Below are 15,140 nucleotides of genomic sequence, written 5' to 3'. Positions count from 1 at the left end.
TTTCGTGCATTGTTCCTGTCACTACAGCAGCGTGGTTCTGGTTCGAGGAACTAGAAAACTTGCTTAGTAGAGAGACTCCATATGAGGAGGTTATGGACAGAGTTCACACACTTAAGTTGGCTAACTCTTTTATTTTAGATGCCGCTTTGCAATTAGCTAGATTAGCGGCGAAAAATTCAGGGTTTGCTATCGTGGCGCGCAGAGCGCTTTGGCTAAAGTCTTAGTCAGCGGATGTGTCTTCCAAGACAAAATTGCTTAACATCCCTTTCAAAGGTAAAACTCTATTTGGACCAGAATTGAAAGAGATTATTTCAGACATCACTGGGGGAAAGGGCCACGCCCTTCCACAAGATAGGCCTTTCAAGGCCAAAAATAAGTCTAATTTTCGTTCCTTTCGCAATTTCAGGAACGGACCGGCCTCTAATTCTGCATCCTCTAAGCAAGAGGGTAATGCCTCACAACCCAAACCAGCCTGGAAACCGATGCAAGGCTGGAACAAGGGTAAGCAGGCCAAGAAGCCTGCCGCTGCTAACAAAACAGCATGAAGGAGTAGCCCCCGATCCGGGACCGGATCTAGTGGGGGGCAGACTCTCTCTCTTTGCTCAGGCTTGGGCAAGAGATGTTCAGGATCCCTGGGCGCTAGAAATAGTTTCTCAGGGTTATCTCCTGGAATTCAGGGAACTACCCCCAAGGGGAAGGTTCCACATGTCTCACTTATCCTCAAACCAAATAAAGAGACAGGCGTTCTTACATTGTGTAGAAGACCTGTTAAAGATGGGAGTGATACACCCAGTTCCAATAAAGGAACAAGGAATAGGATTTTATTCCAATCTGTTCGTAGTTCCCAAAAAAGAGGGAACTTTCAGACCAATTTTGGATTTGAAGATCCTAAACAAATTTCTCAGGGTACCATCGTTCAAGATGGAAACCATTCGAACGATTCTACCCACTATCCAGGAAAGTCAATTTATGACTACCGTGGATCTAAAGGATGCGTACCTACATATTCCTATCCACAAAGAACATCATCAGTTCCTAAGGTTCGCTTTTCTGGAAAAGCATTACCAGTTTGTGGCCCTCCCATTCGGGTTAGCCACTGCTCCAAGGATTTTCACAAAGGTACTAGGGTCCCTTCTAGCGGTTCTAAGACCGAGGGGCATTGCAGTAGTACCTTACTTGGACGACATTCTAATACAAGCGTCGTCCCTGTCAAAAGCAAAGGCTCATACAGACATCGTTCTGGCCTTTCTCAGATCACACGGATGGAAGGTGAACAAAGAAAAAAGTTCTCTGTCTCCGTCGACAAGAGTTCCCTTCTTCGGAACAATAATAGATTCCTTAGAAATGAGGATTTTTCTGACAGAGGTCAGAAAGTCAAAACTTCTAAGCTCTTGTCAAGTTCTTCATTCTGTTCCTCGTCCTTCCATAGCGCAGTGCATGGAAGTAGTAGGGTTGATGGTTGCAGCAATGGACATAGTTCCTTTTGCATGAATTCATCTAAGACCATTACAACTGTGCATGCTCAAACAGTGGAATGGGGACTATACAGACTTGTCTCCAATGATTCAAGTAGATCAGAAGACCAGAGATTCACTCCGTTGGTGGCTGACCCTGGACCATCTGTCCCAGGGAATGAGCTTCCGCAGACCAGAGTGGGTCATTGTCACGACCGACGCCAGTCTAGTGGGCTGGGGCGCGGTCTGGGAATCCCTGAAAGCTCAGGGTCTATGGTCTCGGGAAGAGTCTCTTCTCCCGATAAACATTCTGGAACTGAGAGCGATATTCAATGCTCTCAGGGCTTGGCCTCAACTAGCAAAGGCCAGATTCATAAGGTTCCAATCAGACAACATGACGACCGTTGCGTATATCAATCATCAGGGGGGAACAAGGAGTTCCCTGGCGATGAAAGAAGTGACCAAAATAATTCAATGGGCGGAGGATCACTCCTGCCACCTGTCTGCGATCCACATCCCAGGTGTGGAAAACTGGGAGGTGGATTTTCTGAGTCGTCAGACATTCCATCCGGGGGAGTGGGAACTCCATCCGGAGATCTTTGCCCAAATAACTCAATTATGGGGCATTCCAGACATGGATCTGATGGCGTCTCGTCGGAACTTCAAGGTTCCTTGCTACGGGTCCAGATCCAGGGATCCCAAGGCGACTCTAGTAGATGCACTAGTAGCACCTTGGACCTTCAACCTAGCTTATGTATTTCCACCGTTTCCTCTCATTTCCAGGCTGGTAGCCAGGATCAATCAGGAGAGGGCCTCAGTGATCTTGATAGCTCCTGCGTGGCCACGCAGGACTTGGTATGCTGACCTGGTGAATATGTAATCGGTTCCACCATGGAAGCTACCTTTGAGACAGGACCTTCTTGTTCAGGGTCCATTCGAACATCCAAATCTGGTCTCCCTCCAGCTGACGGCTTGGAGATTGAACGCTTGATTCTATCCAAGCGTGGATTTTCAGATTCTGTGATAGATACTCTGGTTCAGGCCAGAAAACCGGTAACTAGAAAGATTTACCATAAAATATGGAAAAGATATATCTGTTGGTGTGAATCCAAAGGATTCCCATGGAATAAGATAAAAATTCCTAAGATTCTCTCCTTTCTACAAGAAGGTTTGGAGAAAGGATTATCTACAAGTTCTCTAAAGGGACAGATCTCTGCTTTATCTGTCTTACTACACAAAAGACTGGCAACTGTGCCAGATGTTCAAGCATTGGTTCAGGCTCTGGTTAGGATCAAGCCTGTTTACAGACCTTTGACTCCTCCCTGGAGTCTAAATCTAGTTCTTTCAGTTCTTCAAGGGGTTCCGTTTGAACCTTTACATTCCATAGATATTAAGTTACTATCTTGGAAAGTTTTGTATTTGGTTGCAATTTCTTCTGCTAGAAGAGTTTCAGAGTTATCTGCTCTGCAGTGTTCTCCGCCCTATCTGGTGTTCCATGCAGATAAGGTGGTTTTGCGTACTAAGCCTGGTTTTCTTCCTAAGGTTGTTTCTAACAAAAATATTAACCAGGAGATAGTTGTACCTTCTTTATGTCCGAATCCAGTTTCAAAGAAGGAACGTTTGTTACACAATTTGGACGTAGTCCGTGCTCTAAAATTCTATTTAGAGGCTACAAAAGATTTCAGACAAACATCTTCCTTGTTTGTTGTTTATTCTGGTAAAAGGAGAGGTCAAAAAGCGACTTCTACCTCTCTTTCCTTTTGGCTTAAAAGCATCATCCGATTGGCTTATGAGACTGCCGGACGGCAGCCTCCTGAAAGAATCACAGCTCACTCCACTAGGGCTGTGGCTTCCACATGGGCCTTCAAGAACGAGGCTTCTGTTGACCAGATATGTAAGGCAGCGACTTGGTCTTCACTGCACACTTTTGCCAAATTTTACAAATTTGATACTTTTGCTTCTTCGGAGGCTATTTTTGGGAGAAAGGTTTTGCAAGCTGTGGTGCCTTCCGTTTAGGAAACCTGATTTGCTCCCTCCCTTCATCCGTGTCCTATAGCTTTGGTATTGGTTCCCACAAGTAAGGATGACGCCGTGGACCGGACACACCAATGTTGGAGAAAACAGAATTTATGCTTACCTTATAAATTACTTTCTCCAACGGTGTGTCCGGTCCACGGCCCGCCCTGGTTTTTTAATCAGGTCTGATGAATTATTTTCTCTAACTACAGTCACCACAGTACCATATGGTTTCTCCTATATATATTTCCTCCTGTCCGTCGGTCGAATGACTGGGGTGAGCGGAGCCTAGGAGGGACTATATGGCCAGCTTTGCTGGGACTCTTTGCCATTTCCTGTTGGGGAAGAGATATCCCACAAGTAAGGATGACGCCGTGGACCGGACACACCGTTGGAGAAAGTAATTTATCAGGTAAGCATAAATTCTGTTTTTGGCGCAGAAAAATACGTCTATGACGCAACTTCGTCTTTACCGGCATCATACTCGATGCCGAGACCTTTCACACGGTTGCGTCACTAGTGACGCAAGTGTGTAATTTCCGGTTATTTTTTGGCGCCAAAAAGTTTACGTTATGTTGTGCGTCATACTTGGCGCCAAACTTTTTCATTATTTCAATACCCCATTGATGTTTGCCTCTTGATTTTTTTCTCTATCAGAGGTCTATGCTATTTGCTTTTTTTCCCATTCCTGAAACTGTCATATAAGGAAATAGATAATTTTGCTTTATATGTTGCTTTTTCTCTTACATTTTGCAAGATGTCTCTATCTGATCCTGCCTCAGAAGTTTCTGCTGGAACATTGCTGCCTGACATCGGTCCTGCCAAAAGCTAAGTGCATTTGTTGTAAAATTGTTGAAATTATTTCGCAGAATGTCATTTGTAATAGTTGTCATGATAAACTTTTTCATGCAGATAGTGTATCCATCAGTAATAGTATATTGCCAGTTGCAGTTCCTTCAACTTCTAATGTGCATGATATACCTGTAAATTTTAAAGAATTTGTTTCTGATTCTATTTTGAAGGCTTTGTCTGCATTTCCACCTTCTAATAAATGTAAAAGGTCTTTTTAAACTTCTCATTTAGTTGATGAAATTTCAAATGACCAACAACATAATTTATCCTCTTCTGATGAGGATCTATCTGATACAGAAGATCCTTCCTCAGACATTGACACTGACAAATCTACTTATTTATTAAAATAGAGTATATGCGTTCTTTATTAAAAGAAGTGTTAATTATTTTGGATATTGAGGTAACCAGTCCTATTGACGTTCAGTCTAATAAACGTTTAAATGCTGTTTTTAAACCTCCTGTGGTTTCTCCAGGGGTTTTTCCTATTCCTGAGGCTATTTCTGATATGATTTCTAGGGAATGGAATAAGCCAGGTACTTCTTTTATTCCTTCTCCAAGGTTTAAAAAATTGTATCCTTTACCAGCAAAATCTATAGAGTTTTGGGAAAAAATCCCCAAGTTGATGGAGCTATTTCTACTCTTGCTAAACGTACCACTATTCCTATGGAAGATAGTACTTCCTTTAAGGATCCTTTAGATAGGAAGCTTGAATTTTATCTAAGGAAGGCCTATTTATATTCAGGTAATCTTCTCAGACCTGCAATTTCTTTGGCTGATGTTGCGGCTGCATCAACCTTCTGGTTGGAGAATTTAGCGCAACAGGAATTGGATACTGACTTATCTAGCATTATTCGCCTATTGCAATATGCTAATCATTTTATTTGTGATGCAATTTTTGATATTATCAAAATTGATGCTAGATCCATGTGTTTAGCTTTTTTAGCTAGAAGAGCTTTGTGGCTTAAATCTTGGAATACTGATATGACATCTAAATCTAGATTACTATCTCTTTCTTTCCAAGGTAATAATTTATTTGGTTCTCAGTTGGATTCTATTATTTCAACTGTCACTGGGGGAAGGGAGTTTTCTTTCATGTAATTGGCAAGAGTCCATGAGCTAGTGACATATGGGATATACAATCCTACCAGGAGGGGCAAAGTTTCCCAAACCTCAAAATGCCTATAAATACACCCCTCACCACACCCACAATTCAGTTTTACAAACTTTGCCTCCTATGGAGGTGGTGAAGTAAGTTTGTGCTAAGATTTCTACGTTGATATGCTCTTCTCAGCATTGTTGAAGCCCGATTCCTCTCAGAGTACAGCGAATGTCAGAGGGACGTGAAGGGAGTATCACCTATTGAATACGATGATTTCCCTAACAGGGGTCTTTTTCATGGGTTCTCTGTTATCGGTCGTAAAGATTCATCTCCTACCTCCCTTTTCAGATCGACGATATACTCTCAAATTTACCATTATCTCTACTAAAGAACTGTTTTAGTACTGGTTTGGCTATCTGCTATATGTGGATGGGTGTCTTTTGGTAAGTATGTTTTTATTACTTAAGACACTCTCAGCTATGGTTTGGCACTTTATGCAAATTATATAAAGTTCTAAATACATGTATTGTACTTATATTTGCCATGAGTCAGGTTCATGTATTTCCTTCTGCAGACTGTCAGTTTCATATTTGGGAATATAAACACTTTAAGAAATTTGTTTCTTACCTGGGGTTTAGTCTTTTTCAATTTTGACTATTTTTTGCATTTGCGGGTATTAGGCCTATGGGTGCGTCAAATGTTAGACTTTATTGCGTCATTTTTGGCGCGGGAAATTACGTTTTTGACGCAACTTCGTCATTTCCGGCGTCATACGTGACGTCGAGACCTTTCACACGGCGGCGTCATTAGTGACGCAAGTGTGTCATTTCCGGTCATTTTTGTCGCCAAAAAAAGTTTACGTTACGTTGTGCGTCATACTTGGCGCCAATTTTTTTCATTATTTCAATACCCCATTCATGTTTGCCTCCTGCTTTCTCTATCAAGAGGCCTATGCTTTTGCATTTTTTCCCATTCCTGAAACTGTCATTTAAGGAAATAGATAATTTTGCTTTATATGTTGTTTTTTCTTTTACATTGAGCAAGATGTCCCAATCCGATCCGGTCTCTGAAGTTTCTGCTGGAACATTGCTGCCTGACATCGGTTCTACCAAAGCTAAGTGCATTTGTTGCAAAATTGTAGAAATTATTCCACCGAATGTCATTTGTAATAGTTGTCATGATAAACTTTTACATGCAGATAGTGTTTCTATCAGTAATAGTACATTGCCAGTTGCAGTTCCTTCAACTTCTAATGTGCATGATATACCTGTAAATTTTAAAGAATTTGTTTCTGAATCTATTATGAAGGCTTTGTCTGCATTTCCACCTTCTAATAAACGTAAAAGGTCTTTTAAAACTTCTCATTTAGCTGATGAAATTTCAAATGACCAACAACATAATAATTCATCCTCTTCTGCTGAGGATCTATCTGAAACAGAAGATCCTTCCTCAGATATTGACACTGACAAATCTACTTATTTATTTAAAATAGAGTATATGCGTTCTTTATTAAAAAAAGTGTTAATTACTTTGGATATTGAGGTAACCAGTCCTATTGACGTTCAGTCTAATAAACGTTTAAATGCTGTTTTTAAACCTCCTGTGGTTTCCCCAGGTGTTTTTCCCATTCCTGAGTCTATTTCTGATATGATTTCTAGGGAATGGAATAAGCCAGGTACTTCCTTTGTTCCTTCTTCAAGGTTTAAGAGATTGTATCCTTTACCAGCAAAATCTATAGAGTTTTGGGAAAAGATCCCCAAAGTTGATGGGGCTATTTCTACTCTTGCTAAACGTACCACTATTCCTATGGAAGATAGCACTTCCTTTAAGGATCCTTTAGATAGGAAGCTTGAATCTTATCTAAGGAAGGCCTATTTATATTCAGGTCATCTTCTCAGACCTGCTATTTCTTTGGGTGATGTTGCGGCTGCATCAACTTTCTGGTTGGAAAATTTAGCGCAACATGAATTGGATTCTGACATATCTAGCATTGTTCGCTTACTACAACATGCTAATCATTTTATTTGTGATGCCATTTTTGATATTATCAAAATTGATGTTAGATCCATGTCTTTAGCTGTATTAGCTAGAAGAGCTTTGTGGCTTAAATCTTGGAATGCTGATATGACATCTAAATCTAGATTACTATCTCTTTCTTTCCAAGGTAATAATTTATTTGGTTCTCAGTTGGATTCTATTATTTCAACTATCACTGGAGGAAAAGGAGTTTTTTTGCCTCAGGATAAAAAACCTAAGGGTAAATCTAAGGCTTCTAACCGTTTTCGTTCCTTTCGTCAGAATAAGGAACAAAAACTCAATCCTCCTTCCAAGGAATCTGCTTCCAGTTGGAAGCCTTCCTCAAATTGGAATAAATCCAAGCCATTTAGGAAACCAAAGTCTGCCCCTAAGTCCGCATGAAGGTGCGGCCCTCATTCCAGCTCAGCTGGTAGGGGGCAGATTAAGGTTTTTCAAGGATTTTTGGATAAAATCTGTCCAAAATCATTGGATTCAGAGCATTGTCTCTCAAGGGTATCGAATAGGATTCAAAGTAAGACCTCCTGTGAGAAGATTTTTTCTTTCACACATTCCTGTAAATCCAGTAAAAGCTCAGGCTTTTCTGAAGTGTGTTTCAGACCTGGAGTCTTCAGGGGTAATCATGCCAGTTCCTCTTCAGGAACAAGGTTTGGGGTTTTATTCAAATCTATTCATGTTATCAACCTGCTTACATCTTCCCGCCTCTAGTTCTTCTTCCAAGAGTGATTTCCAAAATCATCATGGAACAGTCTTTTGTGTTGCTGGTGGCTCCAGCATGGCCACACAGGTTTTGGTATGCGGATCTGGTTCGGATGTCCAGTTGCCCGCCTTGGCCACTTCCGTTACGGCCGGACCTACTATCTCAAGGTCCGTTTTTCCATCAGGATCTCAAATCATTAAATTTGAAGGTATGGAAATTGAACGCTTAGTACTAAGTCATAGAGGTTTCTCTGACACAGTGATTAATACTATGTTACAAGCTCGTAAATCTGTCTCTAGGAAGATTTATTATAGAGTTTGGAAGGCTTACATTTCATGGTGTTCTTCTCATAAATTCTCCTGGCATTCTTTTAGAATTCCTAGAATTTTGCAGTTTCCTCAGGATGGTCTGGATAAGGGTTTGTCTGCAAGTTCCTTGAAAGGACAAATCTCCGCTCTTTCTGTTTCATTTCACAGAAAGATTGCTATACTTCCTGATATACACTGTTTTGTACAGGCTTTAGTTCGTATTAAGCCTGCCATTAAGTCAATTTCTCCTCCTTGGAGTCTTAATTTGGTTCTGAGGGCTTTACAGGCTCCTCCATTTGAACCTATGCATTCTTTGGACATTAAACTACTTTCCTGGAAAGTGTTGTTCCTTTTGGCTATCTCTTCTGCTAGAAGAGTTTCTGAGCTATCTGCTCTTTCTTGTGAGTCTCCTTTTCTGATTTTTCATCAGGATAAGGCAGTTTTGCGGACTTCTTTTCAATTTTTACCTAAGGTTGTGAATTCTAACAACATTAGTAGAGAAATTGTTGTCCCTTCTTTATGTCCTAATCCTAAGAATTCTTTGGAGAGATCCTTACATTCTTTGGATGTGGTAAGAGCTTTGAAATATTATGTGGAAGCTACTAAAAATTTCAGGAAGACTTCTAGTCTATTTGTTTTATTTTCTGGTCCTAGGAAAGGTCAGAAAGCTTCTGCTGTTTCCTTGGCTTCTTGGTTGAAACTTTTGATTCATCAAGCTTATTTGGAGTCGGGTCAAACCCCGCCTCAGAGAATTACAGCTCATTCTACTAGATCAGTCTCTACTTCATGGGCTTTTAAGAATGAAGCTTCAGTCGATCAGATTTGCAAAGCAGCCACTTGGTCCTCTTTGCATACATTTACTAAATTCTACCATTTTGATGTATTTGCTTCTTCGGAAGCAGTTTTTGGTAGAAAAGTTTTTCAGGCAGCTGTTTTGATTCTTCTGCTTTTTGATTTAAGTTTTGTTTTTTTCTTTCAAAAGTGAAAATAAACTTATTTTTGGGTTGTGGATTATTTTCTCAGCGGAATATGGCTGTTTTTGTTTTAGTCCCTCCCTCTCTAGTGACTCTTGAGTGGAAGACTCCACATCTTGGGTATTGATATCCCATATGTCACTAGCTCATGGACTCTTGCCAATTACATGAAAGAAAACATAATTTATGTAAGAACTTACCTGATAAATTCATTTCTTTCATATTGGCAAGAGTCCATGAGGCCCACCCTTTTTTATGGTGGTTATGATTTTTTTTGTATAAAGCACAATTATTTCCAAATTTCCTTTGTTGATGCTTTCTACTCTTTATCACCCCACTGCTTGGCTATTCGTTAAACTGAATTGTGGGTGTGGTGAGGGGTGTATTTATAGGCATTTTGAGGTTTGGGAAACTTTGCCCCTCCTGGTAGGATTGTATATCCCATATGTCACTAGCTCATGGACTCTTGCCAATATGAAAGAAATGAATTTATCAGGTAAGTTCTTACATAAATTATGTTTTTCTGCCTCAGGATTAAAAACCTAAGGGTAAATCTAAGGCTTCTAACCGTTTTCGTTTCTTTCGTCAGAATAAGGAACAAAAACTCAATCCTCCCCCCAAGGAGTCTGCTTCCAATTGGAAGCCTTCCTCAAATTGGAATAAATCCAAGCCATTTAGGAAACCAAAGTTAGCCCCTAAGTCCGCATGAAGATGCGGCCCTCATTCCAGCTCAGCTGGTAGGGGGCAGATTAAGGTTTTTCAAGGATATTTGGATAAAATTTGTACAAAATCAATGGATTCAGAGCATTGTCTCTCAAGGGTATCGAATAGGATTCAGAGTAAGACCTCCTGTGAGAAGATTTTTTCTCTCACGTATCCCAGTAAATCCAGTAAAAGCTAAGGCTTTCCTGAAGTGTGTTTCAGACCTGGAGTCTTCAGGGGGTAATCATGCCAGTTCCTCCTCAGGAACAAGGTTTGGGTTTTTATTCAAATCTATTCATTGTACCAAAGAAGGACAATTTATTCAGACCAGTTCTGGATCTGAAATTTTTGAATCGTTATGTAAGAGTACCAACTTTCAAGATGGTGACTATAAGGACTATTCTGCCTTTTGTTCAGCGAGGACATTATATGTCCACAGTAGACTTGCAGGATGCATACCTTCATATTCCGATTCATCCAGAACATTATCAGTTTCTGAGATTCTCTTTTCTAAACAAGCATTACCAATTTGTGGCTCTTCCATTTGGCCTAGCAACAGCTATCTCGGATACTTGTTTGGGCGGAATCCAGCTCTTGTCTAATCTCTGCGGTGCATATCCCAGGTGTAGACAATTGGGAGGCGGATTTTCTCAGCCGCCAGACTTTACATCCAGGGGAGTGGTCTCTCCATCCAGATGTGTTTTCTCAGATTGTTCAGTTGTGGGGTCTTCCAGAGAGATCTCATGGCCTCTCATCTAAACAAGAAACTTCCCAGATACCTGTCCAGGTTCAGGGATGTTCAGGCGGAAGCAGTGGATGCACTGACACTTCTTTGGTGTTATCATCCTGCTTACATTTTCCCGCCTCTAGTTCTCTTTCCAAGAGTGATCTCTAAAATCATCATGGAACAATCATTTGTGTTGCTGGTGGCTCCAGCATGGCCACACAGGTTTTGGTATGCGGATCTGGTTCGGATGTCCAGTTGCCCGCCTTGGCCACTTCCGTTTGGCCAGACCTACTATCTAAAGGTCCGTTTTTCCATCAGGATCTCAAATCATTAAATTTGAAGGTATGGAAATTGAACGCTTAGTACTAAGTCATAGAGGTTTTCTGTGATTAATACTATGTTACAAGCTCGTAAATCTGTTTCTAGAAAGATTTATTATAGAGTTTGGAAGACTTACATTTCATGGTGTTCTTCTCATAAAATCTCCTGGCATTCTTTTAGAATTCCTAGAATTTTACAGTTTCTTCAGGGTGGTTTGGATAAGGGTTTGTCTGCAAGTTCCTTGAAAGGACAAATCTCCTCTCTTTCTGTTTTATTTCACAGAAAGGTTGCTATACTTCCTGATATACACTGTTTTGTACTGGCTTTAGTTCTTATTAAGCCTGTTATTTAATCAATTTCTCCTCCTTGGAGTCTTATTTTGGTTCTGACGGCTTTACAGGTTCTTCCATTTGAACCTATGCATTTTTTGGACATTAAACTACTTTCTTGGAAAGTGTTGTTCCTTTTGGCCATCTCTTCTGCTAGAAGAGTTTCTGAGTTATCTGCTCTTTCTTTTGAGTCTCCTTTTCTGATTTTTTCATCAGGATACGGCAGTTTTGCGGACTTCTTTTTAATTTTTACCTAAGGTTGTGAATTCTAACAACATTAGTAGAGAAATTGTTGTCCCTTCCTTGTGTCCTAATCCTAAGAATTCTTTGGAAAGTGCCTTACATTCTTTGGATGTGGTAAGAGCTTTGAAATATTATGTGGAAGCTACTAAAGATTTCAGGAAGACTTCCAGTCTATTTGTTTTATTTTCTGGTCCTAGGAAAGGTCAGAAGGCTTCTGCTATTTCCTTGGCTTCTTGGTTGAAACTTTTGATTCATCAAGCTTATTTTGAGTCGGGTCAGGCCCCGCCTCAGAGAATTACAGCTCATTCTACTAGATCAGTCTCCACTTCGTGGGCTTTTAAGAATGAAGCTTCAGTTGATCAGATTTGCAAAGCGGCAACTTGGTTCTCTTTGCATACATTTACTAAATTCTACCGTTTTGATGTATTTGCTTCCTCTGAAGCAGTTTTTGGTAGAAAAGTTCTTCAGACAGCTGTTTCAGTTTGATTCTTCTGCTTTTGATTTAAAGGGACACTGTACTCAAAAATTTTCTTTCGTGATTCACATAGAGCATGCATTTTTAAGCAACTTTCTAATTTACTCCTATTATCAAATTTTCTTCTTTCTCTTGGTATGTTTATTTGAAAAGCAAGAATGTAAGTTTAGATGCCGGCCCATTTTTGGTGAACAACCTGGGTTGTCCTTGCTGATTGGTCAGCACCAATAAACAAGTGCTGTCCATAGTCCTGAAGCAAACATTTGCTGGCTCCTTAGCTGAGGTGCCTTCTTTTTCAAATAAAGATAGCAAGAGAACGAATTAAAATTGATAATAGAAGTAAATTAGAAAGTTGCTTAAAATTGCATTCTCTATCTGAATCATGAAAGAAAAAATTTGGGTTCAGTGTCCCTTTAAGTTTTTTCTTTCAAATGAAATAAACTTATATTTTTGGGTTGTGGATTAATTTTTTTCAGCAGATTATGGCTGTTTTTATTTTATTCCCTCCCTCTCTAGTGAATCTTGAGTGGAGATCCACATCTTGGGTATTGATATCCCATATGTCACTAGCTCATGGACTCTTGCCAATTACATGAAAGAAAACATAATTTATGTAAGAACTTACCTGATAAATTCATTTCTTTCATATTGGCAAGAGTCCATGAGGCCCACCCTTTTTATGGTGGTTATGATTTTTTGTATAAAGCACAATTATTTCCAAATTCCTTTGTTGATGCTTTCTACTCCTTTCTTTATCACCCCACTGCTTGGCTATTCGTTAAACTGAATTGTGGGTGTGGTGAGGGGTGTATTTATAGGCATTTTGAGGTTTGGGAAACTTTGCCCCTCCTGGTAGGATTGTATATCCCATACGTCACTAGCTCATGGACTCTTGCCAATATGAAAGAAATTAATTTATCAGGTAAGTTCTTACATAAATTATGTTTTTGGATTGAATTCTGATGAGCCATATGATTACTATAGTCTGTCTGTCTTCATTTTTCACTGGAATATTTTCCAAACATTACCTCAGATAAACACATTAACCTGAATAATAGGGTACTATGTATGAGGCAAGAACAAGGGTTCTCTTTAAAATGCTGCAAAATCACCTACAGTAGCTGGTTTAGGCAATGTGCAGCATTTTGAAGAAAACCTTGGTTACAGTATTTCCTTTTTGGGCTTTCTCTCGAGAGTGGAACAAGCACAATTTTACGCAGAAGCAAGATGTGCGTAATGTGTATTTTTTGTGAGTGATATTTTATGGTACAAGAAAATATGTTTTATATAAGAAAAAAAAGTATATTGTTTTGAGAGTGACATAGCTTTTATATTGTTCATAACAGAGACCACCAGAGACTGTGCAAGAGGAAAAACTTCCCAAGAAGAAAAAGACTCATTACGAAGAGGTATGTAGTACTGCTGGTTGGCTCAATGGCAGTTTCCCCAGGGGACCAGCAGTTCTCTGTGGCTCCTGAGTTGTACTTTAATTATCTGTTAAAACGATTTGTTAATGGGACATTGTACACAAAATTATTTGAATAAATGTTTTGTAGATGATTCCTTTATATATCCCATGTGTGGGTGTTTTTCTAAAAATGTATAATTTTGCTTATTTTTAAATAACATTGTGCTGATTTTCAGACTCGTAACCAAGCCCCAAAGTATCAGATGTAGATTGATGTCTAGACTCTATCTTGCTCCTTTTTGTGTAAATAGTCTTTTCATATTCAGGGGAGGGGGGGGAGTGTCTGCTGTTCCTGCTTTCCCAGCACCTTTCACTGGGTGACCCAATCTAACCTCATCAACAGTGCTCAACTGGGAGCTTTATCAGTATCTGTGCATATTCATCTTTATAGTATTGTCTTTTACATGCAGTTATATGAAAATTGGTGTATACTGTCCCTTTAAACACATAGTTAAAGTACCACTCAGGAGATGAATGTATATACTTTATTAGCTTTATAGCATGTGGGTATGTGTTAGTATTGTATTAAAGGGACACTAAACTCAAATTTTTTCTTTCGTGATTCAGATAGAGCATGCAATTTTAAGCAACTTTCTAATTTACGCCTATTATCTATTTTTTTGTTCTCTTGCTATCTTTATTTGAAAAAGAAGGCATCTAATTTAAGGAGCCAGTATGGACAGCACTTGTTTATTGGTGGGTGAATTTATCCACCAATCAGCAAGAGCAACCCAGGTTGTTCAATAAAATTGGGCCGGCATCTAAACTTACATTCTTGCTTTTCAAATTAAGATACCAAGAGAATGAAGAAACCTTGATAATAGGAGTAAAAAAGAAAGTTGCTTAAAATTGCATGCTCTCTCTGAATCACAAAATAAAAAATTTGGGTTCAGTGTCCCTTTAAGAAGTGATTGGACTAACCGTACATTTAAAAAAGCCAAGCTTTTGAGAGTTATATATGTTCTGAGGTCTGAAGCAATACTAATCAAGAGCCGTGGAAGAGTGTGTGTCTTTTTAATGTACAATTAGTCCAATAAAAACACTACTTAAAGGGACATGAAACCCCAAATTTTTCTTTCATGATTTAAATAGAGAATACAATTTTAAACAACTTTCCATTTGACTTAGTATTTAATTTGCTTCCTTCTCTTGTTATCCTTTGCTGAAAGGTTTATCTAGGCAAGCTCAGGTGCAGCAAAGAACCTAGGTTTTTGCTGCTGATTGGTGGCTGCATATATATATATATATACCGATTGTCATTGGCTCACCCATGTGTTTAGTTAGAAACCAGTAGTGCATTGCTGCTCCTTCAACAAATGATACCAAGAGAATGAAACAAATTAGATAATAAAAGTAAATTAGAAAGTTGTTTGAAATTGTATTCTTTATCTGAATCATGAAAGAAAATGTGTGGGCTTCATGTCCCTTTAATGCAATA

The 15,140-nt window shown here is 39.4% G+C and overlaps 1 long non-coding RNA gene across 1 annotated transcript in view; it reads left to right on the top strand.

The window, feature by feature from the left end:
• The window catches only part of LOC128651837 (uncharacterized), a 36,157-nt gene that overhangs the window by 19,280 nt on the left and 1,737 nt on the right, over positions 1–15,140 (top strand). The window contains exon 2 of the long non-coding RNA XR_008401194.1: positions 13,581–13,643. This is a non-coding gene — a long non-coding RNA (uncharacterized LOC128651837). The remainder of the gene's footprint in view (positions 1–13,580; positions 13,644–15,140) is intronic.

Source organism: Bombina bombina, chromosome 3 (genome assembly GCF_027579735.1).
Source record: "Bombina bombina isolate aBomBom1 chromosome 3, aBomBom1.pri, whole genome shotgun sequence".
NCBI lineage: Eukaryota > Metazoa > Chordata > Amphibia > Anura > Bombinatoridae > Bombina > Bombina bombina.
The sequence above is the reverse complement of the archived record's forward strand: the minus strand, read 5'-3'. Positions and strand labels throughout refer to the sequence as shown.